Raw genomic sequence first — 26,204 nt, forward strand, 5'->3', positions numbered from 1 at the left:
ACGCTTCACAGCCCACCAAGATGAGTCGCACAAAGGCCCACGTCCCCTGCAACTCACCAGAGGGGATCCTTCACTCCCAAACACTGCAGCATGAGCAACAGTGTCCTGCTCTCCCGTCACCTGGGCCTCCAGGGTCAATGGGACCTCCACCGAGCTGTGAGGCTGGACAATCCCCCACGGCACGGGGCTGGAGTACCACACAGAAGTGTCCTCCTTGTGTTCCTGTAAGCGACAGAGTCAAATGCAACACACAGGAGTGACCTTTGAGGAAACTTTGAACTCCTCAACATCTACACAATGGCAATTCACACACATTTTCAAAAATCCCCAGGAGAAAGCAGAAAGGTACAAAGCAAGATGCAAGACTTGTATGGGCTTAGCATCCTCAGGGGGTCTAAAAGCTACTGCACCCACAAACACCCACTCCTGGGCTGGCAGCCTCCTTGCAGCAACTTTTCACAACCCTCTATGTTCTCCTGCATGAAAGCACCCCAAAGACTAGAATATAAACTGCTTCCTAAAAAGTTTAAACTGCTTCCTGAAGTTTATATTCAGGTAGGTTCCTGTCTAACTGCTTCCTGAAGTTATATTCAGGTAGCTTCCTTTTCTCAGCAACCTTTAGGTTTGAATATAAACCAGCAAGGTCTTATCCAAACCCCTTTTTTCCCCTAATAAACCCCTTGATAACATCTGAGGGCAGGAGGTGGATGCAATGCCAAACCTGAGGGATAACCCTGTAGCAGCCTGGAAGATTGCTGTCATTCACAAGGGTCAGCATCTGCTGATAAGGGAATTTTAGAAAGCACCGTCCAAACATCACGACAGGGTTGAGTACTCACAGCGGAGGAACCACGCATCTAGGCAAAGAGATGACCAAAAGGGAATTAGAGATACCGAGAGAATGTAGAGTTCGTTTACTCCCCAAGTAGCATGAAATAGAGCATAACACATTTGTCAAATAGACACTTAATACCCCTACAGCGATAAATCACCTTTAACTTCTTCTGACTCAGCCACCTCCTGTAAAGGTGGGGCAAAACCCTGGGACTCAGCCTCGCAGAGGCTGCCAAGTGCCCAGGCAGCGCACAGTGCCCTGTCCCAGAGCTGCCTGATCAGCTCTGCCCGCTCTTTGCCCCAGGACGCTTCCAAGGACCCTCCCAACAGTCCCAGCAAGGCGTGAGCTTTGGGGGAGCCTTCCCACTGAGGACCAGTGCTCACCAAGGCTCAAAGAACACAAGACTCCAGTGTCTCAGTGAAAATGACTCCCTCCTCTCCCACACCGCTGTTGCCCTGCCTGAGAACTCAGCCCTTTGCCCCAGCGATGGAGGGCACAAGCCACCCCCTGCCTTAGGCAGTGGGGGATCACCCTCTCCCAGTTCCTGCACCCCCACGGCTCCATGCATTGTCTGTCCCCATTTGCACTTGTTTTACAAAACTGCAGCCCAGGCACTGACTGGATGACTCTGCCTGGGAGAGGGAACAGCACAGTGAACTCATCCCTCTTGTAATCAAACCAACACCCATTGCAGCACAACAGGATTGAATCTGGCTGCAGCAAGATCTTCTGGCTTAAGTCTGAGAACATTAGTGCTCAAAAGAACCAGAGGGAAGCAGAGAAACCTGAGCTCACCTTTCACATCAAGGACTATTTTCCCCTTCATACATTCGTGCTTTGAGCCTTCCCTCACCAGTCCTGCCATAAGCCCCTTTCCCATTCGCATGCACCTTCATTAACTGACCCAGACACCAGCTCTCAGCAGGCTGCTCATTGCGGCCCAAATGAATGCTGTATTTTGGTTGCAACCCAGCACAAGTCCACCACTTGCGGGAAGGAGGAAAGATGGCCCTTTGGAAACTTATTACACCTCAAGCACCAAAAAACAGGCCAATAATGAATATAATTACTGTTCCCCTTAGTAAAAGGCTCAGGGCCATGCCTGCCTGTGGAGTACAGGTGCTGCTTTCAGAACACTGCCAATCTCACATCTAGCTGGGCAGAACTAGATCATTAAGCAACACTTGTCATTTGGAGATGGAGCCAGCAAACCACGTGCAAGGCAGCGTGGTGCTAGATGCACGAGGAGAGACGACGAGCTGCAAGGAAAGCGCTGATACCCGGCTGTGAGGAGCAGCGCCGACACCGCCTTGCCAACACCGCACACGTCCACCACCAGTGCCAGCTCGTAGCTCTTCACAGTGTTGGAACACAGGGTGACCTGGTGGGAGAGAAGAGCATCAAACACTTCATCACTCCCAAAAGCCATCGTCCATGTGTGCTGTCCTCCGGTTTTTGTTCCACGAGCAGGAGAGGGAGGATTTTGCCCTAACTCTTCTGCTGGTCCATGTACAGAGCACAGTTGCTGGGAGCAACAAAAGTCTTCTGACAAATCTGCTTTGTTAAATACACCTTGCCCTTACCAGGGCATATGTAAGCACGATTACATTAATGCTCTACTCACCACTGTATTAAAATTAAGGGACGAATTTTTAATCTCAACTACAACAGCATAAATCCAGAGTCAATCTGTTAACTTCAACAGATTCAGCTTTACATTGGGAAGCTGAGGGCAAAATGCAGCCCAGCAGGTGCTGTGCAGTTCATGGCTGCCAGACCTTTTTCAGTCCCCACTGGAGATCACCGTAGTGAATACAACTCATTCTGCTCTTCAGGAGAGGATATATAAGACCAGGAAGAAAAGCAAACTGCTTTATATAATGACATCTCTCTTTTTAACAGCCACCTTCTGTCCTCATCCTTCCTCTGCCCACTTTAAATCAGTGGGGCTCTTAGTGTGGGGATGCTAGGATCCGAGCCAAGACTAAGACCTTAGACAACACCTTTTTTTCTCTGTTTCATCCTAAAATGAGGTAGGTGGGAGATGATTACCCAGAGACAGCTACAGATGTTCCCACCAAGCTCCTGTAACCCTCCTCACCTGATAGTCAAGGTCACAGGCTCAGGGGATCCATTCACACTGAACCTGAATTCTTCTGTGAACTCCCCCAGGATGGCGGAACTGAAGGAGATCCGGATGACTTGCAGCCCGTCCGGCAAAATGATGCCCTCCTGGGGGAGGAAGGTGAAGCAGGAGCCCAGAGCTATAGCTGGAGGGACCAAGTTGAAGACAGTGTCAATGGCTCCTTTGTTAAACAGGACCACCTGCAGCAGCAAGAAAGCAAAATGGAAATACATAAGGAATCTTCCTTTCTTACAGAAGGCTGATTTGTCTTCTGATTAAGCAATTAATGTCTGTAAAAAGCAGAAGATGCTGTGTGCTGCTGCTTGGCAGAAGCCAAAGAAAATGCAACAGGACAAGTTCTGCCTTTGGGTTTTTCGTACAAAGCAGTGAAAACTTCATAGAAACAGTCACTCGGGGTTTATTCCACTGACGCAGAGCAGCCCACTTCGACTTGCAGTGCAGAGGAGCTGCTCAGCATCACCAAGTCGATTCAGACCTGTCCCTAAGAACAAGGAAGGGCAGTTGCAGCATTACTAGTGATTCATCACACAACTGATTCTGCTCCCGATGAGTCCGATCCTGCCAAGGGCAGAACATGTTGCAGCCAACAAGTTTACTGCATGTAGAAGACACCTCAGGGCAGCACTATAACCAACTTCAGAAGCACTCCCCAACTCTGCTATGGTATGTAATTTAGTTTTCTTATTTTTTCTTTAATGGGATACTTTCTTAGTCTTTGCTCAAACAGACGTGTCAGGAAAGGATGAGCGTGCGGTGCACAGCAGCTCTATCTATTCCAAAGAATTTCTCTTTCTTAAATATTCACAGCCACCATCTAAGACTTTACCGTTATCAGAATAAACTGCAAATTTAGAACTAAGCCGTATTTTGTTGAACACTTGAGAGATCTACTGCCTCGATCAAGTGACACAATCCCGTAGCACTTGTTGAGAGTCAGCTCTTCTCATGTTGGGTGAGAAATGCCCACAGCTGCTGCGAGTACCAGCACGCTGTCAGTCACCAACAAACCCACCCGAAGCAAAGTGGTAAAGGTTCTGATTGCTGCAGGGTGAAATCCTGCCATTTCCATGGACTTAACTATCTGCTTTGGATTTCTTTTCCCTAACTTTTGTCCTTGTAAAACCTGGTAGAAAAATTGAGACAGAAGCAGAGAGATGTCCCTTATTTTTTAATTTTGCAGCTGCTGTTAAAAATATTCACGTATTCAAGCTCTGCAAGGGTAACCTGAAAACTACTCTCTCCTCTCTTGTCTTTTACACCTCAGTTACAAATTGCACTTAGGGATCCAACGCTGAGCTGAGGTTTACCTCCAGTCTAGCTGCTTAGTACAGCACTAACAGTATCATCTACTTAGTCACATTTTCTCAAGTCATGAAAATAATAAAATGATAATCAATAAAGTATCACCATTAAAAATGCATAGAGAGCACAATATTTTGGTAAGAAAACACCTTAATGTGTCCTTCCCTGCCACAGTCAAGCTTTTAAAAGTATTGCCTCATTTTCTACCTCTTTCAGTTGCCCTATCTTATTTTTTTTTGCAGAAGACTTGACACCATTGGCAGGGGGAGGCAAATATGTAGAAAATTCCTTTGCTTCATTTCCAGAAATGCTTTGCTCTTCATAGAGATGCAGCAAATCTGAGGAGTGGCAAGAGACTGGTCAGCAAGGGAAAGCACTCCCAGTTCTGTTGCAAGACACAGCTCTGAGCCAGGAAGCTGGACAGCTTTCCTCCAACTCTCAGGAACCAGCAGCACGCACTTAACCGAAAACTGGCTGCACTGGACTGGAGTTCAAACACAGTAAATTTGTTCCAGCTGCTTTTTAACAGCCCGGGTACAAAGGTGTATTGCATCCAGGGCTGAAACAAAAGCCTCTGAATATTTACCTTTTTGTCCCAGTGTTGCTTTCATGTGTCAAGGGGGTATTTTTTCACATGAAGCCTCCCAGCTGATCTCCAGGGAAGGTTGCCAAAAAGCAGGGATTAAGGCTTCACAAACAACATATGCACCTTTCAGATCCCATCAGAAGTATCCAGATTCTGGGAAAGCCCCCGGATTTGACTAGTATGTCAAATACTCCCTGCTCACAATGACCTGAGTTGCCAGAAATCCCACAGGTCCACCAGGCTCACTGCTGCCCTGGGAGCCATCAGGATCCCCCCCAGCCCCTCAGAATCACCTCATAGCTGTGCTCTAATCCAACAAAAACCTTCCCGATGTCCAGCTGCTCAAAGCTGAAGTGGAGCTGAGGCCCTGTGCCTTCCCCTTTGATGCGCAGGGGCAGCCTGGTCTTGCGGCCTAGGGAGAGATTTCCACTTCAGTACAGTAATTCCCTCTGTTATCCTGGACTGTCCAGGCTGCCTCAGTGCTACTCCCTGACTCGGGGCTGGATGGGACCAGCTCTAGGTGCTCCAGGAGGAGATACAGGACTCTTCCCTTCCCTCAAGAGATATGCCTTGGGGCTGGCTTCTAATTTCTAACCAGCCCCTCGGGCTGGTTTCTCATTGAGGCATCAGTTTGCACCCTGAAAAAGCGATGCTGAGTTTAAAACACAATCTCTGAATTTCTTCCCATGTGCTTAGATGAGCTCTGAAATCCATTCAGTGAAGGCACAAAGCTCACAAAACAGAAGATAAAAATACGCCATCTATACTGATGCAATCGGAGACAAGAGCACAGGAGCCGAGAAGTACGAGCCCAGGCAAGGCGAAGCTCCCTGCTAACGGCAGTATGCACGTCTGAGACTGCCTCCAGCAGGCAGAGCGTCTCAGCCACTGCCCGTGCCTGACACACAGCTCCGTGCCCGGGGCTCCGGGGCTCACCTCCTGCAGTGGCACCTAAATAAGACAGGGCTTTGTGATCTCCAGAGAGAAGCACTCACCTATGCCCACCATGATACCGAGAGCTCAGCTTTGTAAAGACACCTTACCTGAAGCACACTGAACAGTTATGGAAAACCTCACTGCTGAGGTCAGAGAAGCCATAAACATACTGCTAATACACACACCCCTTGCTGCAAAGGAATTGAGACTGCAAGGCTTATAGCTAAACTCTAAGATGTTCATTTTCTTCCGTAAGCCTGCTAAGATGACAGTGTGGGATCTTTGTCTGAAGGATGCTCTGAACCACTGGAGCAGCCTCAAGTGCCTGAATCCTGGCCACTGTAGCTCTTTGGCCTCTACAGGCACCTGGCAGCAGAGCAAATGCTGGCAAACCCACGGCATGAAAACCTATCCCTTCACTGCCTTGGTTGTTCTGGGATCGGTGATCCAGGCTTGTAGCGACACATCCTGAGGGCTGGCCTTGGACAGCAGACCACCTGGAAACCGCAGGGACAGTGGGCACGTACCAGCACCCTGCTGACCACTGACCCTTCTTACCAACTACACGAGAACCGAGTGGGCTGCAAGACTACTTGTGCCTCCACTGTGGGCAACAGAAGCAGGAGAAAGGAGCCGTACCTGAGATGTCGCAATAGACCGTTTGTTGATAGACTCTGGCTTCTCGGGGTCTAAAGATCACATTAATTTCAGCTGAGGAATTTGGCCAGATATCTCCCTCCTGAAACAGAAGGAGACAGCAAACCATTTGTCTTCAAATGTCACATTTCTTGTTTTCAACCACAGCCCTGTAGCCTTTATTTAGAGCATCAATGAAGAGCAGGGAACAAGCAACACTTATCAACAAAATTTATGGGAGTTTGGAAGCAGCTGCAAAAAAACTTTCTAAGTCTCTTACCTTTACTGGCATCTGGTAGAGGTGTTTTGTTAAATTAGGGCTATAACGAAGCAACCAAACTGGCTCACACTCCAGTAGCACCTCAGGAGCCAGCGGTCTGCCTGGGCTACGTGTTCTCTATAGGATGGCAGTTGAGTCAGAGCATGGAGAACCACCATGGATGGTAACCAGGACAGATGTAAAACTACGCAATGCTGTGAACATGGTATTGCAACACTTCTGGCTGAAACACTTCTGGCCTCAGGCTGCAGCTGGCCGGTGCCATAAAATACAGATGGTGGATGTATGATGGTACAGCACAACCACTCCAGCTGTTGTATCCTGGTTTTGCTACAGCATAAGCAAGGTGATACGGGAGGGGATGGCACACCGTGACTCACAGCTGTCTCTCTGCAAGAGCCCAACCGTAAATACATGCAGATCCTATTTCTCCCTCAGCCCCTAAATAATGAGAATCTGCTAGATCTCCACCAGTCTGAGTAAGAAAAAGCTGATCTTGAAAAGCCGGGCACCACCAACTGCTGGCCAAATCACCTGCTTTGCTTTGCAGAGGGGGAAGGCAGTGGAAGGAAATCACTGCTCAAAGCAGTCAAAGAAACAAAAGACAGAGCTGGCAACAGAAGTACTAAAATGACACTCAAAGTGCATCCTGTCAGCTCAGGGCACTTAGGAGAAAGGCAGTGCCAAAGCCAACATCTGCCTCTTTCCATAAATAACTGAACCCACAGGGAGCTGTGGGATGGACCACGGCTCCCACTGGAGATGGTGCCTTCTGCCAAAAAACAAAGTGCTCTGCAGTAGCCTCTCATCTGGATGGGGAACAGCTTGGTTGCCCAGCTGAGGTGCAGATTTGCAGCAACAAACAACACTGTTACCTCCTGGCCCAACCTCTGGATCAACAACAGTAGCACCTTCTCAACCTGGACATCTTGAAGACCACCTCCATCAGCTCAGAGTTCACACGTGACACTGAAGAGTCACTACCAGGCAAGGACAGGACAGCGATGACTTGTCAAGATCAGTGTAACAGTAACAAGTCCTCGTCCTCCCTCTCCTCTGGTTGCCATTTCCAAGGAGTCAGCTCCCATGGGTCTGCAATGTGACTTACAGCCGAGCCGTGGCGGGGAGGATGCAGCAAACAGCAAGGACTTTGTCCTTTGGCAGCCACCTGGGCCTCTATCACAGCTGCCTCTGCTGACATAACACGTGTAGATGCAAAAATAAACCAAATTTGAGATGTGCTCAGAAAGTCAGAGCTGTGTATCAGCTTGTTTCCCATAGGCTTGGACAACTGCTCAAAATGTTCTCGGTCACACGGTAATTCCAAAATCATGCCTCCTCTTTTTTGTTATTATTTTCATCAGCAAGTTAACCCTATACAGACTGAAGTGACCTGCTGCAGCTTCTACAGATTGCAGCACCTGAAAATACTGGCAGCTAATGGTCCACTGACACAACAAAGCTTCTGCACAAACCCTGCAAAGCCATCCCACCCAGAAAGTGTTTCCAAGATTACTCTCCCTCCACCAGCTTCTTAACCTCTGGAAGCAATTATTTCCTCCTGTCACCTGTTACAAGGATTTCATTATTTCTGTGGGGAGCTCCCACACATCACGGGTGAGAGGTGGGAAGAAGAGAGCAGCCACTTTTGGCCAGAAGGTCTGAGGCAGCAAGGTCCCATCTCTGGGGGGCCTCTCCAGCAGATTTACATGGCAGTGCAAGAAGGGTGTCTGCCCAAGCTAAAAGTTACAGGGCTGTCACTGGAGAGAAGGTTGTGGAAGCCAGCAGCAGTGGATTTTTAGATTCTACATTTGATAAAGAGGAGAAAATACTTACTACCATTTGATGTAAAGACACCCATATGCCAGGGGGAAAGACAGGCATGAGCAAAACTGAATGTGAACCTGATTGTTCCATAAATAATGGAATTAACGGAAATCAAAAGGTTGATAATGCTGGACAATACAGAAGGGGAGAGACTCATGCAGTAGCCCACTTATATTCAGTCCTAGAGAAAACTGCGTAACATTAACACAGACATTCAGGAAAGGTTTCCACTCGAGAGTTGAGGCCACGCTACCCTTTATGTCCGTATGTCACTACATGGAGTACCAGGACTCGGCGCTGTGGGCAGCCGGACTTCTGGACCTCACCTTAACGCACTTCAGGAGCTCAAGAGCAGGCTAAGCTAGTTGTGGAGACACAGTCCGACTGAAAAGCAGCAGGAGCCCTGGGACACACTCCAAAACCAGCTCTGACACACCGCAGCATGCTCTTAATGCTCAGCTGATCAGCTCCCACTCTCTACAATATTCCCACCACTCTGACACAACCTCTTGGTCACATCATGCTGCTGTCAGCTCTAGTGGTGTGAAACTGCAGCTGTGCCAACATTGGTGGCTCTCAGCCTTATATGGGATATAGGAGTAACTGAGAAGAGAAGATGATCCCCTTCCTTGAAAAAAAAAAAATAGTTTCACCTATTTTAAAAGGAAGAAGAGGTTGAGATTATCCTAGGATTTACTCCAAGATGAAAAGGGATTTTGCATTGCTCGGACAGTGGCCATTCTTCATCTCAGACCATGCAAATACTCAGAACCAGAGCTCTGGCTGATTGAAGGATATGGTGTTTTGCTTGCATAAACAGAAAAAGCAAAAAAATTTCTGTACCTATGTGCAATGAAACTCAAAAAGTCTGTTTAAACCTGCCAGCCTTGTGTCCAGGCTCACAGATGACACTGGAAGGGAGATTCAGCCATGGTATCCATCCAGGTTATATGAAGAGATTGATATGTCTGTGATCAAACTTGGGTTGAATTTGGCCTCCTTCAGAGGACCATTTCATTTCTCAGGTCAATATGTGAACTGAGAGTGCTCTGATATCCTTTGTTAATCCCCATACGCTACGTGTAAGCTGTGTCCTTACTCATAATTATCGATAGCTCTCAGCACTGTAAGGACACTTATGAAGTGCCCTTAATTTATAGCCCTTGCAGCAGAGCTCAGCTTTAGGCAGCCTCTCGCTCTGTCAGGAGCCCACAGAAATGCTTTTTGCAACAAGCTCTCACAGCCTCACTAGAAACCTGGTGTTTTCTCTCGGCACATCAAGCCAGCTGATGCAGGGACCTGCCAAGTGACCTCAGCCAGGGAGGAGAAGGAAGGGAGCTATCGCTTACCAGAGGCTCAAGGGTGAACACATCGTCAGAGAAAAGCATGGAGTCTCCTTGCGCCTTTGCCCGCTGGTCCTGGAAGGGGCGGGAGAGAAGGGAACGGCGTTCTTGGAGAGTGGGCTCCACCTTGCACTCCCTCAGACAACGATCCATCTCGTCCTCTTTCTGCCTCTGCTGCCTGCAGCCACGGGGAGAGACAAACCAAGCAGATAATTTAATGAGCAACATATTTGCAGAGACTCGTGTGAGCGCAGGGGCAGCAAAGCGCTCGGGGAGGAACAGCAGCAGCTCAGCAAGGGGCTGACCCCAAGCTGTGGGGTCCCACACGGATCAGATTATCACTTGCTGTTCGCGGGCACGGCACGTAGTTTTACTCCATGCTTACAAGCTCAGCGGAGGTTTCTGAAAGCCAGCAGCCCTCGAGAGCCTCCCGGCTCAAAGTCTCTGCCACAACTGATGGAGAATCCACCAACAACCCCAAATGGCTTTTCCTACCACAGAGCTGCTTGGGGGAGGCAGATCAAGATGAAGGAGCACCCACTGCAGGGCTTCACTGGCAAGGGGAGACGCAGCTGGGTTTCAGCTGCAGGCTACTGGCATCACTCTCTTCTTCCCCTTTGGACCTGCAGGGATAAGCAAGCTAAATGTGCTCTCTGTGCCCTATACCGCCTTCCACCAGAGGATCCCAGAGCACTGTAAAAGCAAACCAATGAATTCAGGCATCTCATCACTTTGGTGAAACCAATGGCTTTACATGCATGGAAATAGAGGCCCTGAGAGGGGAAGGGCGTTGCCTAGCATCACCCACTAAAGAAGTCTGGACCAGCATCTCTGAATCCAAACCCTTACATGTAGCCTTGAACCACCTTATCTTTTTCCTCTTTTTGGCCACCTCTGTAGGGCTTTGACGCAGTTAATCTCTCCCTTACTTGGTAGCTGTAGCAGAAATTATTCTAGTGTTTAAAGATCACAACCAAGAGATAAGGGAGCACAGCTACAGAGCAGTTGCTTCCTAGCTGGCATATCGCTGTCCCCTCTGCACGCTCCAGTCCCTGGCCATGAAGAACCAGCAGGTGACAACTCTGGGGGGATGAGTGGAAGGCTCCATGTCTAGCAGATCGAGGCAACGTAGTATAAACAGGATAGCAATCATCACTCAGCTAAATTCAAATACAGTTCAAAAGGAAATACGGTCATGGACGTTACTAGCTGTACACAGACAGAGCCTCGGGCAAAGGCTGGCACCAGCGCCAAAACCACTTGCTTTGGCTCGCTCCCCCTGGAGTGCAGTGGGAAATGTTTCTCCATGGCTGACCTACAGTGCTGCACGTGAGGAGGGCTTCCAGCCACCGAGGAGCAACCCTCAACTCAACCTCCATCAATGGACAATAATTCCACCATTACATCCCAGAAAGTCCTGCAGGAGGGAGACAGAGCAAACCCCTGGATAGACCTTCTAATGATCCAGGTCTTTTGGGGTCACAGCCCAGAGCAGGGTCCTGCACTGCCTCCTCTCATGGAAAATGCCCTCTCTGCTCTGAGATCTCAAAAGCTTCTCTGACAGCAGGACAGTGGCCTTGGAGCTATGACCATCCCTGAGATTGCAAGTAGGAGGGAAAAACCATCCTGATCAGACTCTAGGACATAATCTGGCACGAGATCAAATGTAATTGGAAAAGAATCAGGTTGAAGTGAACTGGGGGGAAACCTGGTTGCCTCTGAGGGGAAAGAGGATCACTCAGGGTCCAATCTGAGACAGGCAGGCGAGAAGAGAGCGGTAAAGGAATGGTCCAGGCAAGTGCCCAGAGAAGGTAATGAGATTTTCTTTTAACGCACTGAGCTTGCATGGAAGTCACACACTGTGTAATTAAAAATAGAGAACAGAGGAAAACTAGTTTTGGCCTTCAAGGCATTTTTGACCTAATTATGTTGATCTTTATTGGCTCAGAAGCCCTTAAAAAGTGCTCCAGTTTAAGGCAGTTTCCTGATCAGCTATGAGCTAACTCCTATACACCTACATTCATGCAAGTCCGAAAAGTCCCACAAGGATTCCCTTAATCACCCAAACTTTTAAGTGTCGTTTCCAGTTCATCCCCCCGCGCTATAAGTGTTTCTCTGCTGCCTGAAAGGGGAATTTCAAAGCTTCACCACAGGCACCCTTTGAAGAACCTGCCCCATCTCTCAGCACCATGAAGACACAGGCTGCTGCACCCCAAATGCGCTCTGTCCTGTGCTGCCCTACCTTCCCTGCAGAACCCTTCACCTCCGAATTCTCCCCAGTCTCTGAGGAAGGGTAGAAATACCTCGTTGTGCTGGAAACCGGGACAGTGCAAGGCAATTCAACATCCTACAGCAGGATGGCCTCAACTTGCTGGGCCAACGAAGCACTTTACCTGCACATTACTGGAGAAGGAGCCTGCCACCTTATCAAAGCTGGAGTAGAAGAAGCTGCAGTGAATATCGTAACAGTTATGCTCCCTGCAGCTATGTTAAGTGCTGCTACTCAGTGCAGTCCCAGGTAACGAGTGCTGACACTTTCCTCAGCCTCATGGACCCTCCATAGCCAGGGGCCTCTGGACCTCAGTGGTTTGGTGCTCCCACAAAGCAAATTTGCTCTCTGAGGAAATCCAGTCATTGCAATCAGCCTTTCCTCCCCAAAACACCATCCTCAGCTGGAGTATGGATGGAGCTGGAATGGGAGGCACTGAGCTCCATTACCCTAAAGCCCAGGGACACGTAACCTGATGCCGTAGATGGTTTACTTGTCCTAAACCATTCAATGCACCAACACCCCTTGAGGCCATACGTTAGTTTTACCCTTGGGCAGTGTACCTTACTGAAATGAATCTTTCAAACAAACCTCAGCTTCTGATAATCTTCCTCTGCCTGAGTAACAAAAGCCTTCCACTGGAAGTGGACTATGATTTCACTCCGATTGTGGATGACCACAGATCTGTGGTTTGACAGCGTGAGGTAAGTCTTCTCAACTGTCAGGGAGCTCCTGGCCAGCCCGATGTTGACATCTACAGCTGCTCCATAAAGGCTTGTGTGAATATCTTCACCCGGAAAAAAGCATAGGGGAATCTTTGCTCATCTCACTTGCTGGTCAAAGTACGAGGAACAAAGCAAGCCACCAGTAACAGAAGAAATTGTTACAGCTTTTACCTATATTAGCAGTTCCACAGATCAGCACATTTATCACATCCTGACAGATGCCCGTCTACAGAATGAGGATGTCCTGGGCATCACCGTCAGCACCTTATTTCTGGGTGTGTTTGTAGAGATTTATCCCCAAGGTCACAGTATTTACAGTGAGATTTTTCAGATGTGCTCAGGTGGCCTTTGGGTTGCCATCCCACTCAAGTCACAGGGAATTCTGCATCCAAGTCATTCGGGTGACTCTGAGGAGTCCCACCTCAGTCAGGGCTTGCCCAGTGTTGTATCTCTCCTGATCCCTTGTTGCTGACAAGCAAAGATGCCTGGGGGCACGCGGGCAGGAAATGGAGGTTCGGAGGAACAACTGACAGCCCAAGGCAGGATGGGACACAGAAGAGAGCTTCACTGTGTTGCAGAAGCAGTGCCCTCACTTGCTGTGGGTTTTGAAGACATGTCAAAACGAGACTGGTGGGGCACGGCCCACCCCAACCTGCCCATTACAGTCCTGCAAGCCCATTTCCTCAGCTGGGACCCTGTTGCTTATGCCTGAGTCTGCAAGTCTATGCTGCGTCTTCCCAAGCCATTCAATGACCAGAGCGAGGGCATCTTTGCTTTCCACCTCAGACCCAGCTGAAGAGGAGAGTGTCCCGGGCTGTGCACATCAACTGACTAACGACTGGAGCCTTGCTGGAGTACCTGCCAGCACGTCACCCTCCTGAACAGACTCCCACCAAAGGCTCCCTCATTTCCAGAGCTTTCAAACCTTCCTTCTTCCCAGCCAAGTAACTCCTGGGAGTCAAATGAGCTCAAACTTCAGTACCAAGCCCACTCTTCCTCTTGCAGGCAAGTGTTCCCCAGGTGAGATGGAAACAGCAAACATCAGACATGCTCTCTAGAAACGGCATTTACGGTGGAGTGGTGCTTAAAGCCTCAGAGCCAGCCCCAATGGACAAGTGCAGCAACCCGGCCATAGCCTGGAGAGCACCCCTCTGCAAAGGCAGAGCCTCCTCCTCACTGCACAGGTCACAGCAAGGCAACCAGAGAACGGACCTGCCTTTAAACGGCTACCATGCAACAACACAGGGAGAGAGCTGGATGTGCGCTGGGTGGACTCCTGAAATCCTAAGCCAGACACAACACGGCAGAATCACATTGATTCCAGGGAAAAAAAAAAAAAAAAAAGGAGCCCCCTCTTTTGGGGGGGCACTGGGGAATGAAGCAAGACTCACCCTTAAAACAGTAGATCTCTAGAGTCATTCACTCATCTCCACACACAGAGAATTCAGTCTTCATGCCTGTATAGCCTCAATTTCTCTGCTCTTAAGGGAGTCTGGAGTGGTAGGGATTTGTGGCCAGAGATGAGCTACGTTGCGAGGACAGCAGCAATGTTTACAATGACTGGGCAATCTGCTTTCTATAATGGACAACTTGGCATACAAAAATAACTGATGTTCAGGAGGGTTACAGAGGTGGGTATGCTTTATAAGCATTGCCTCTCCCTCCACTGAATCCTTGGCATATATTGGCAAACAAAGGAGCCAGGAGCCAAGAAATGGTAGACATGCACAGTGCTTCGAGCTCAGGTTTATGGAAACACGAGCCAGCACTCTACAACGATCAAGATGACAAACTACTGCAAAATAAACACCACGAAAACTATCATCGTCTCACTGTCTAAACTCATGGCCACATGCGTCTTGAAATACTGGGTATAGTTCTGATCTCAAAAAACAAGCTGAATCATTTGAAGCTAAATAGAGAAGGGCAGAAGGAACAATTAAAAGTATGAAGCAGCTTTTATAAGAAGATTGAATAGGACTCCTCATCCTAGAAATCATATGGGAGATAGATGGGAGAGACTTGTAAAAGCATGAATGGCCTGGGAAACATGAATAAGGAAAAACTGGTCACTATTTGTCATAAAACAGGAACCTGAGGGCCTGAAATAATGTTATTAGTCAGAAATTACACAAAAGTGGTAGCACTTTTCCAGAGAGTATTCCTTCCTTTGGAACACACTGCCACAGGAGGCTGTAGAGGCTAACAGCTGTAAATCCAGAGAGCAACTGGACAAATTCTTTGAAGATAAAGCCATCAGAAGCTATTAAGCAGTGATGAGAATAAAGCCTCCAGCACAGAAAAATGCTAACTCTAGAGCCCACGAGGGAGAAAGCATATGCACTGCCTGTTTCTACACAATTTGCTAAACATCCCCTATTGCTGCTCTCCCGGGGAGGAGCTGGGGACTCAGCCACCCTTGCGGTCCTGGCTGCAGGCACCGAGGACTCTTCTGAAGGCTGGACGGTTTGCTGGAGCACCTTCTACCACAGAGAGCATTCGGCATCGTTCTGAATACATAAACCCACAAATCTCTGGGTCCAGGAGAGCGTGCACAGCTGCCAGCGAGTCAGGAGGAGCCACGGATCTGTCTGCCAGGCCAATGAGCTGACACAGAGAGCGGACCTGCCAGGGTCGGCCACGGGCGGCTGCAGGCTTCATGTCTTGGGTCTCAAATTAGATGTGACATTTCATTTAAGACTCTTGGCTCTTTAATATACAAGTTTTTTTAAAAAACCCTCTGTACTGTAACAGCGACATAGCACTAGGTATTTCACTTGACAGGGTAATGTCCATGGCGTGTGGTTTGGGATGCTTGGCTGCCATGAAAGCGCATTTACTGAATCTAGATGTATCTGCCCTATCGTTATTTACACAACATGATCTTATTACAGGCTGTCAACTCTCTCATTCTTACATGCTTTTGATACACTTCCCACAGGTGGCAGGACACAGCTTTTTCTCTGCAACCTGAACAAAGCAATGCCTGAACTTGAAATTAAAAGCTAGACTTTTTATAGAGCAGTAGAGCAGATGCTTTGGGTTGTGCACTCCTGAGCGATGCTCTTTGACACAGCAGAAACACCACTGTGTTTTATCCCAGCATCCATCTGCGTGACTACGGACACAGGTATCTGAGCACACCATGATAACTTTTCACTATCTTGAAGTGAGAAATATAGCATTGGGTCATCCTCTGTGGGGCTCCTGTTGTGCAGGGAAACAGACAAAGAGAGAATTTACAGAACAGCTAAAACATCTTTCTGAATTCTTCTAATACTGCATGATCATCCTGGTGCAAGGGGGAATAATTTTCAGATCAGTACAAACTGTTCTTAAACAGAAAGACAGATTTTGTTTAGCCTGAAAGTATAGATCAATGAATGGATGAGCAAACCCTTGAACAAGATTTCAAAACAAATTTCAGGTTTTATGAAGAACGCTTTCCTAGTATTCAACAGCTGGTACTTTCCTTCATTGATTACTGCTCTAAACATTAGGAAGCTGGTAGCCAGATTGATTAGACTGAACAGAAACAAAACAGCACCCTGATGCATTTTGTCTTCACCAAGACATATTCTTCCTCTATCCCTGTGTCTCCCTCTCTGCTGAATTTGGATTTTAAATCTTTTTAGGAGTGAATGACAGTCAAATTTGGAATATTTAGGTAGCATGGAAAGCAAGTGTAATTTCGTTTGCCCAGTTTGTCAGAAGACAGTGCCTTGCTCTCATCTCTTCTATGAATGCAGCTGGAGAGAGACAGGTCCTGCTGCTTTTTCACTGAAAATACAAGCAAGCAATGAAAGCAGAGCTCTTCACTCAAAAGGATGTTACTGTACCCCCATATCGACCTATGATAAGTAATTCTTTTGCTCCTGCTACTATCATACCCAGCTGCCTCCACTGCCAGCATATCCTTGTTTTTCAAACAGCATGCAGAGGTCTCTGTTACCACTTCACCGCCGAAGAAGCGAGTCACTTCACCAGGCTAAGCGACCTCTGGAAAGCTGGAGAAGTCACCTACAGCCTGATCCAGTCCCCCCACCATGTGGTTTTTTTCTGCGTCTCCCACAGAGCTACCACTAGATCAGAGTCAGGAGCACTGCTCTGAGTTGTTTCGCTGTTGGGAAGCTAATGGCTTCACCTACAAGATGCGCTGAGTCTCCGCCGGCCTGAGAAAGGCTGTCTGTCCGTCCCCACGCTTGTATTTCCAGCCCTAGAGCAAAATGCAGAGCAGCGACAGTCATTTGTAAGTGCTTCTCCGAGGTGGTGTTCAGGAGCTGCCTTCAGACATCATTAAACCATCACGTTATTTACTCCAGACCTCGTTTATAAACCTCACCACTAAATAACTGCTGCTGCTAACACAGGTGTTTCTAAAGAACCATTCCCAGGCTACAACAAAGCTCAGAGCATCCTCATCATTACTGTGGCCACAGTTATTGCTGTAACAGTCAGAGTCCTCAGTGTGGCCCTGGCCTCGGCAAAACACCCACTGAGCCCACGCAGCACAGTGCAAGAAGAGGGTCTCTACCCCAGAGGCCCTGCAAGGAGCCGTAAGACAACAGATGGGGATGAAAAGGGAGGCAGAAAGCAGTGACCAGCCAGCAGTGCTCTACAGGACAGGCTGCAGGCTCTTCAGACAGCTCTCCTGCACGTTAAGTTATCTCCTCTGCAGTCAGGCTCTTGCTGTGCCTCCTTCTGTGACCGAGCACCCACAGCATTCCCGAGCACCCACAGCATTCCCCATCACCCCCTCTGCACTGTGCTTAGGAAGAACTGTTTGCCTCCTTCCAGGATGAAATACTCTGGCACAGGAATATCTGGGAGCCAGCACGGAGGCTTCGTCCTGCCCAGCATGAAGGAGCTTCGCAGAATGTATTGAAAAGGACGATGAAACCGTCGGATGATGAAAGACCACTGCCGCATACCCAGGATGCCGCGGGCTATTTTTAATCATTATTGCTACTACAGTAACGATACGCTGGGGTACCTGACTGGCTGAAACGTTGCTTTTGGCCATGGGAAAAACAGTGCAGGAACTTTCATTCTGATTGCCTGGCAAAGACATGCCCAATAGACCACGTAATAAATCAGTCACCCTTCAAGCTGCTCTTCTGCTTCTCAGCAGATGCTGATCGATCCACAAGGAAAGGAGGCTAATGAATGGTCAGTTCTGCCCTGAAACACATCCACCGGTAATGACACTTCAGAACATGTCAGTGATTTCCACTGATGATAGAGTAGACAAGCTGCGGTCAAGGATGACCTGCAAAGAGATGAAAACCACATTCTTCCAGAAATCTTTCATGTGCTAAAAATGGGGTATGCAGCGTCACACAGAAGTCTGTTTCTGTGCATGCCTGAGGATGAACAAAACAGCCAGAAGGAGATTTTTAACTTCCAAGTGACCCTCCTAGTACATATATCCCAGTCTGTGCTCACACAGTCAACTCCACGGGTTGCTGGAGCAGGCTTTTTGTTCGGAGAGGTGTTATGGAGTTGTGGAGCTACAAAGCTGTGCAAAGAAACCTCAAGCAAATGAAGCACAAATTTAATTCCCCTTCATCTACCCTCAAAGTGACAGATCGTCTCTCTTGAAACACAAGGCCCTGGAGAGGGGCCATACTCTGCAAGGAGCAGAACGACCTTATCAAAAACAGTATAAGAAAAATTCATTATTACAAGCAGTTCTAGAAGAGGGGAACAAAGACAGGAAACAGTTGTTACCTATTAGCTGTTTTGACATAAACGAACACTTTGGAGACCAACTAGACTCACCCATCAATCTAAGTGATTTGAACTATAAAAGCATATAACCAATCAGTTGTATAAAGTATTAGTTACCAATCCTCGGTCTGTTGCAGTGCTGCTACTATTAAGATGCAAAGACAACATACAATTGCACAAACTCCTATTTGCACTTCTTTTGCCTACAATATACGACTTCCTCCACTCACTTTGAAGCAGATGTACAAGAACATACAAGTTTGACAGAAACCATCCACACGGCTGGGAATTCTCACAAGCGAAGGAAAAAAAGCACAACATGCACTCACCACCTATGACAGGCAGAAAGAAAAATCCCTTTGCAAAGGTTTTAAATGCCTGATAGACCAAGGAAAATCTAGAGAAGCCTCTTGTACAGCATTCTGGCTTACACTTTAGGATAACACGGGAAACAAGATCTTCTTTAAAAACTGTAATAATGTAAGAATACTGTAAGTTTCTAACCATCTGCCAGCACTAAACACAAATAAACAAGAATTACATCGGTTAGTGCACTACAGTGAAGCTTTGGATTCAAAAGGGGCTGCTGCTTAGGAAGTGGAAGATTTCCCCACCTCTTAGCACTTGTAAGCAGCTACTATAAATCTGCCTGGTGTGGAAGGAATGGAGAAGTGCATGAAGATGAACAACTGCAGGCTGGAGTGGCAGTGGCACACAGCGGTGGCCGCCAGAAGCTCACGGTCTGTTGCCATGAATTTAGCTCAACAGTAACTTAACGCTGCTCACGGCAGCGTCAGAGTCCCTGTAAACACTGGCACAAGACTAAGATTAAAACCAGAAAATGGTTTCGGTATTCCCACCCTGGTATCCTGCACAATACAGGGACAACTCAAGTATGCAACGAGGTAGGGAGTTTGCTCAGACAAGTACTGAGCCTCCTCTATTCTGGCTGAAGTCAGTGCAAATTGAGAACACTCAGCAACTTGTTTGAGTGATCTCAGGAATGGAAAATGCAGCACAACAAGGGCTAAACCTCAGTTAAACCCTGCTGCCTGTCCACATGCCTCAGTGGATTTACAAAGGAGAAAAAAGAGAAAGGAAAAGGCTTGATCTAGAGACTACATCAATAGGATTTTCATTTCATTTTCAAACAAGTTCCTGGAAGCCACTGATTGCAATGCCAGCCTTGCAAGACAGATGACAAGACCCTTGGTTGAAAGGGGGTTCTTAAAGGAAAGAGAACAGAGCTCTACAAAGGTGGTTGTTTTCTCCAAAGCCTACACAAAACCACAGATGACTATCACAGCAAGGCAGTGCTTTTCTCGGATGCTTTATCCTTGTGGGTAGCTGAGATGTTCAGACGTGCTGGCACGTCCATGCTACAGTTACTTATTCAACCTCAAACAGCAGTAAACAACCAGGGCTGGGATTTCATGAGTTTCCTGCATGTGTTCAGTGACCACTAACACACCGCCAAGCCCTTGCATGGGTGGCCTCATTTACCAAAGTAAGCCGGTTCAGCCAAACCCAGCACCAATTTTACCCGAAGAGAGGGATTCAGCATCCCGACATGTTTACATTCCCAGCTGGAGTATGAGCTGGGATTTTTCACACCAGACCCATGTACATGGGGGAAATGGAGGAGTTTGGACATATAAAGCAGTGAAGGTCAAATTTTCATTGTAAATCATTATGCTCTTAGCAGCAAAGACATTTTCTTCACACTCACCTGTAAAGTTTGTAGCAACACAACTACCACCACATAGACAGTCTATCTAGGGGACAACACCTGTACTCCTAACCAGGACAGTCTAAAGGACACACAATTCTAATCAACCAAATAGCAGGCAAAGGGAAGAGCTCCATGTTTGCTTAAGCAATGCTAGGGACAGATTTGACTCAAGTTCAGCAAAAACTAAACCCACGTACCATGCACCTGATCCTGCGTCAGTCACACTAACAACAGTGTGACTCACTGAGAACTACTGCCACTTGTGAGCAAGTCAATACAGACACACAGTAAAGCAAGGAAAATGCCTCCCAACACCCTACACTGATATTTTGCTCTTAGTGCCTCTGTTTCCTAAGAAACAGTCTGTTGGTGGCTCTGAAAGAGCAACCCAGCTGCTTTTGTATGTGAGTCACAGGGAGTCTGATTTAGCACAGGACAAATCAGCCAGGGCTCGCCCCGCCAGGTTGGGTAACATTGTCTGCTGCTCTGCACTACACCTGCAAGAAGCAGCTTTTAAGACTGATTAAATGTTTCGGTTTCACTTCAGCAATTAATCTCAGCAGCCTTTTACTTATTTGTATGCTTCAAAGCTTGAGAGATAATCCCTTAATTATTCCTTGCTCTCCTTCTCAGTCTGTGGTTTATTGAAAAATAACTGCAGTGCTGTACTGACAGGCAGGAATGAATCCTGGCTTCATCTCCCAGGTGGCTGCACCATGTTCCGGGGAGATTGCCTATTCCAGAGCCAGCAGATAGTTTGGTCCCTGTGGCCTATCCATGAAAATCACTTTTTCAAAGATTAACCATGGAGGAATCAGGTGTTTCAGTAAGAACAAGACTCAGGTTTTCAAAGCAAGCTGTGAAGATCCTGGCCCTGGATTCTTCACTTGGACCTTTCATTTCACATGGTATAAACCCCACAGCCCTAACCTCTAGGGTAGTTAGCCCTGATCTAACTCAGAAGAAGATCTATCCCTCTGAAGTTTATCCTATAGGTTCCCTGTATGCATACAAATGAGGCACCTTTTGTCCTTCTCTATCTGAAATTTCAGTAGTTCTGTCAAGACAGTGTTACCCAAACCAATGAGCTTCTCTGAGTGAGCATAAACCATTCTCTGTGAATGTGTCATTGACTGAAAAATATTAAACAAAGCTGTGATAACTCAGAAGCCTACAAAGAGCATTTGGAAGATACAGGAGCATTTCTAGAACTTCTACAAACTCAAGACAATAAAATGCTCGTTGCTGGGCTAAAGCATCACAGCAGCACCTAGGTGAGGACATCACACTTCCCAGGACCAAAGTTCAGGAATAGGGACAAAACAAACCTCTCTTTCAGGCAAGAGAAAAGGCACACCAAATGCATTCAGGCAACTGAGGAAGTGTCTCGACCGGCATCACAAGATACCTCTGCTGAACCAAGGCAGACAGAGGCATTTTAACATCACACCTTTTCTTGAGTTTTTCCCACTTACTCTTAAAGTGACTTACAAAGCTGACAGCATTTCTGTGGCCTGAGCTTGGCTTCTCGTACCCTAGTATAAATTTTATACCTATCTTGGGAGGCAGTGAGCACTCCCTGCCAAACCCCAAGAGCCCTCAAGTCCTGGCTGCTTCAGTCCTGATGCTGTGAAGTGTGGGATGTAGGTGAGTAGAGGGCAACATAAAAAAAGGGTCTGTGGCAAGACAACGGAGAAGCAGTACAGGGGACAGAGGTGTGTAAGAGACGGGGGCATTTAGAGAGAGTCCGACAGAGACATGCATTCCCCACGTTACACTTCAAACAGAGCATTGTCTAGGAATAAAACTTCACACCCGCATGTGCGCACTGCAATGGAGAATCAAGGTTCCTCCTTACTTCACTCAGCAACTCCCAGGAAAACAGCCTGCCAAAAATCTCATTCCTGCTTGAGGGGATCCACTTTAACAACCCCCTAAACACCAACTATTTGTCACTTTTTCCCTGAGGTAAAGGACAGGGGAGGCACACCCAGAGAGGGAATTAAGGTGGCTGCAGCAATGGGAAATGATGGTAGACGACTGTCACGGGGGCATGCTGGGTGGAGAACACCATGCTGACACCAGGGATGGACCAGCACACAGCCACACAGGACACACAGAACAGACTCACCCTTTGTCCCTTATCTGCTCCCTTCTAAGCACTGACACGTGCAGAGGTTTTGAAAGAAAAGCTTTCAGAAGTAGTTTGCAAAGCAAGTTTAACATTATTCTGCTTAGAAAGGGCTCTGTTCTGAAGGATGCAGAGAGCGTGCACCACGCAGTGCCCAGCACTTACCTGTGTCATAGTGAACTACCAGGGAACTGGAATGATCCCCAGTCTTCAGCGGGTGAAACTCCACTGTTACTTGCATGGCATCGCCAATCCCAAGAGTTCCAACGGACGGCTTGACAGAGAAGGGGCTGCAACGCAGAGAAAGAGACACATCAGGGCTACTGTGGGCGATTCGGGGACTACACTCCTTTTGCAGTCTACTCCACTTCAGCTCACTTGTGCAAGCAAAAAGCAAACAAGCCACAGTCAGTAAAAAACCCCAGAACATAGAGGATCAGAAATGGCTCTACTGACTCTCACTTCTGAAGAGATCCAGCTCTACGAACATCCTGTGGTGTCAAACGACCTCATCTCCCCCATACTCTGCATCCCCTTCTCTGCAGGGAGGCTCAGGAGTCCGACCACTAGTAATACAGACAGAGGATGGGTTTTGAGGAGCACAGAGATGGTGAGAGCTATCTGCCTGCACAACTTGACACTGACTTCCTCAGGAATCTGTCTTTTTCTGCCACCTATAAACTCCACCTCAAGAGATGCAAATGTCAGGGCATTACTTGTCCCAGTGAGACTGCAGCCTAGGAATCAGACAGGGAGAATAAGTGTCCTTCTGGAAGACCAGAGAATAATTATGGTTTAATTTGCAGAATTCACTTTTTTACCTTGAAAACATCCTAGTTTAGCCTAAGAAAGGGCATGTTTTATCGGCATTACAACGAAAGCTGCTCTAAGAAAAGGAACAATCAGAAAAAGCTGAATAAGTGCAAACGCAGATTAGAGCAATACAATGACACGGAAACAAGACACGGAAGGGGGATCCCATTTACATCCTGAACCATTAAACCCCTGGCTACATGAAGTGCCATTACCAGGAGCACATCAAGGCGAGTTTAACAGGAGGTTTTCTGTGTATTCACAAGCACTGCAATCTGGGACTCTGGGTTGTAATCCAAGCTCAATAACTGTTTGCTTGGCCCACCAGGCAAATTCTGTGCAATGCATTGAAAATAATTATGAAAATGTGTTGGGGTACTTTGAATTTAATATGAGCAATTGTTATTTGTCACCAGGTAAATGGCTCTTGGCTGACAGACACAAAACTCAGTGCTTTAATGCAAAGGGACAAGTCAGGTGAAACATGCTTCTGCAGCTGGGGTTCATGGCTCTTCTACAGCCCCACTTAGAAAACAAAAGTTATTTGGTTTAGTGCTTTGCTGGTGGTCAATTTGTCACCTTAAAAACATGTTCTGGAGAGTTTTACCATGATTAGAGAATGCAACACACACAAAAATATTGAGAACAACTGGAGCCATGCGCAAGCTGAACTTTGCTCATGTAAGTAGTGACAGCTGATGAAATTGCTGGAGTTTCTGCTCATTAAGGAGATATCGCTGCAATTAGGGGCCTGACCTGTTCCCGTTACAACCAGCGAGAACATTGCCACCGAAGCACGGGGCCTGCAATGTTTGTGTGCTGGACCTGAGACTCTGGAGAGAGAGGAGGAAAGACAAGGCACCACCAGCCTCAGAACTAGGCTGTTCTACACGGTCCTGAATCCGCACTGATGGTTATGGCAGGACTGCTGCAGGTCTCTGCCAGGGCTTGGGTGGGACCATTGCCTGGTGTGGGAAAGGCAGAGATTTTGTTTGTTTCCTTTTTTTTTTTTTTTTTTCCAGAAATGTTGCCAGAACAGAAAAGCTGCTAGTTAAGGGGGATCCCGGGCAACACTTCAGCACTACCTCCCATCCCATCACCTTCCTACTCCTTCCCCATGGCTACATACTCCTGCCCTCAGATGGATGGGATAGGATGGGAATAACACTCCTGAAGATATCTTCATCTTTTCAAATTGTCAGAAGAAGAGGATCCAACCAAGTTCAGGACTCAGTTCTCAGGACTGAGAAACGGAGCACAAATCAGACACTGCATGTCCTACATCCCACCCCATGCTGTACCCACAAGGCAACTCTCTTACTGCTGTAGCAGGAGCTCGTTATTCCTCACATGGACCTGGTTCTCCAAGACCCAAGGATGAAAGCTCCATGGTTAAATTTAACTCCCCTGAATTTCAGTCACCGTCACTAAGCTGTTGCCTGTAGCCTACAGATAAGAAGAGATGCCAAGGAGACACCCCTGACACATTGTCATAGCCAAATGAAAACCACTGCTGAGAGATGACGCTAGTGATTTAGACGTTGGCTTTTTATCCATTAAGTGTGACCTGTTCTTTAGGATAATTGTCATCCTGTTAGATCTACCCTTCTAATGAATCACTACTGCTCCTGAAAGACACAAAAGATAAGGTTCGGAGGTTTTTTAATAGCTCATTTTCTTCTGACATGCTTTTTAACTATGTCCGTTTGTAGGTTTGCTTTGTTGTACGACATCTAAACTTTCACAAGTCCAGATCTCCCAATGGCACCTTGCAGTCCCCAGCTTGTATAAACTTATCTAGCCACACCAATTTAGGAGAGACCTGCACATCAGCACTTGCCGAGATCTTGCCTGTTATTGCCCTTCAGAAAGAAAGCAACACTAGATTTGTAAGCAATTTCATAATGATATATTTTGGCATTTACATCTTGCTTACTTTCACCATCTTGACAGTTGGGCATCCCATGATGATACCAAAGGCCAAATGCTCCTGACAGAATTGAGAAACACAACTGACAAGTGAACAAAGCTGGCAGTTCTGTGGCCCAGGCCCTCAAACCACCATGCCGCCTGTTCTCCTGCAACCACACCTTTGGCACATGCAGTGTGCAAGGAGGCTGCAATACGCTTCAAGTGCCGTGGCATCTTTATCTTCTGCAGCCAACCTTTCTTTGGTCTATTGGTGCACTATAAAATCATTTGAGTTTGGGAGAATTGATTTCATTACAAGCTACCTCCAAACCCAAGGAAGACAGTAACATTACCGGAGATTGAATTGCCTCTTCTGTCCACTAAGATCTATTGCAGGTAAAAAACCAAAGGTCGTTTAATCTTCACATATATTATTTTTTAGTAATGGTATAACAGCCAAAGTCAAGCAGTATAGCCATTCCAGTAAACCCAGTCTGCTACAGTCAAAGCATCCAAGACTCCATCTCTGTGCTGAGAAATCCTGTGTGGAGTCAGCATCTCACAAGCTCTGTATTTCCCTCTTTCACTGCACCTAGGCTCTATTTTCATGTCCTTGGATGGTCTTTGCACATCCTATGGTAACTGGCCAATCTCACGCCTCCACGTAGCGTATGGGTACTACAGGGAGGGATGCAAGGGGGCTCGAGGCACTGTGCCTCGCAGGATCATTTCCTGAGCTTTCAGAGCTTGCTGGGGACATTCCTAAATGGATCTTATCTCGGACTGATCCCCTCTAGCCCCATAGCATGGCATAGCACAACGTCGGCAATGTCAGGAAAAGGCAGTGCTGCACTGAGATCTGCTTCCAGACACCATTTTCAACTCGAATGTACTGGAATGACATTTATCTCTGTGAATGTCATGGAGCAGAAACTCATTATCCTGCCTTAACAATGAGACAACAGGAAGAGACTTTCTCTATTTATACTATTATTATTTTTT

The 26,204-nt window shown here is 47.3% G+C and overlaps 1 pseudogene; it reads right to left on the reverse strand.

The window, feature by feature from the left end:
* Positions 1-835: 835 nt before the first annotated feature.
* Positions 836-26,204, reverse strand: part of LOC141938273 (hydrocephalus-inducing protein homolog) — a 38,096-nt pseudogene continuing 12,727 nt past the window's right edge.

Source organism: Strix uralensis, chromosome Z (genome assembly GCF_047716275.1).
Source record: "Strix uralensis isolate ZFMK-TIS-50842 chromosome Z, bStrUra1, whole genome shotgun sequence".
NCBI lineage: Eukaryota > Metazoa > Chordata > Aves > Strigiformes > Strigidae > Strix > Strix uralensis.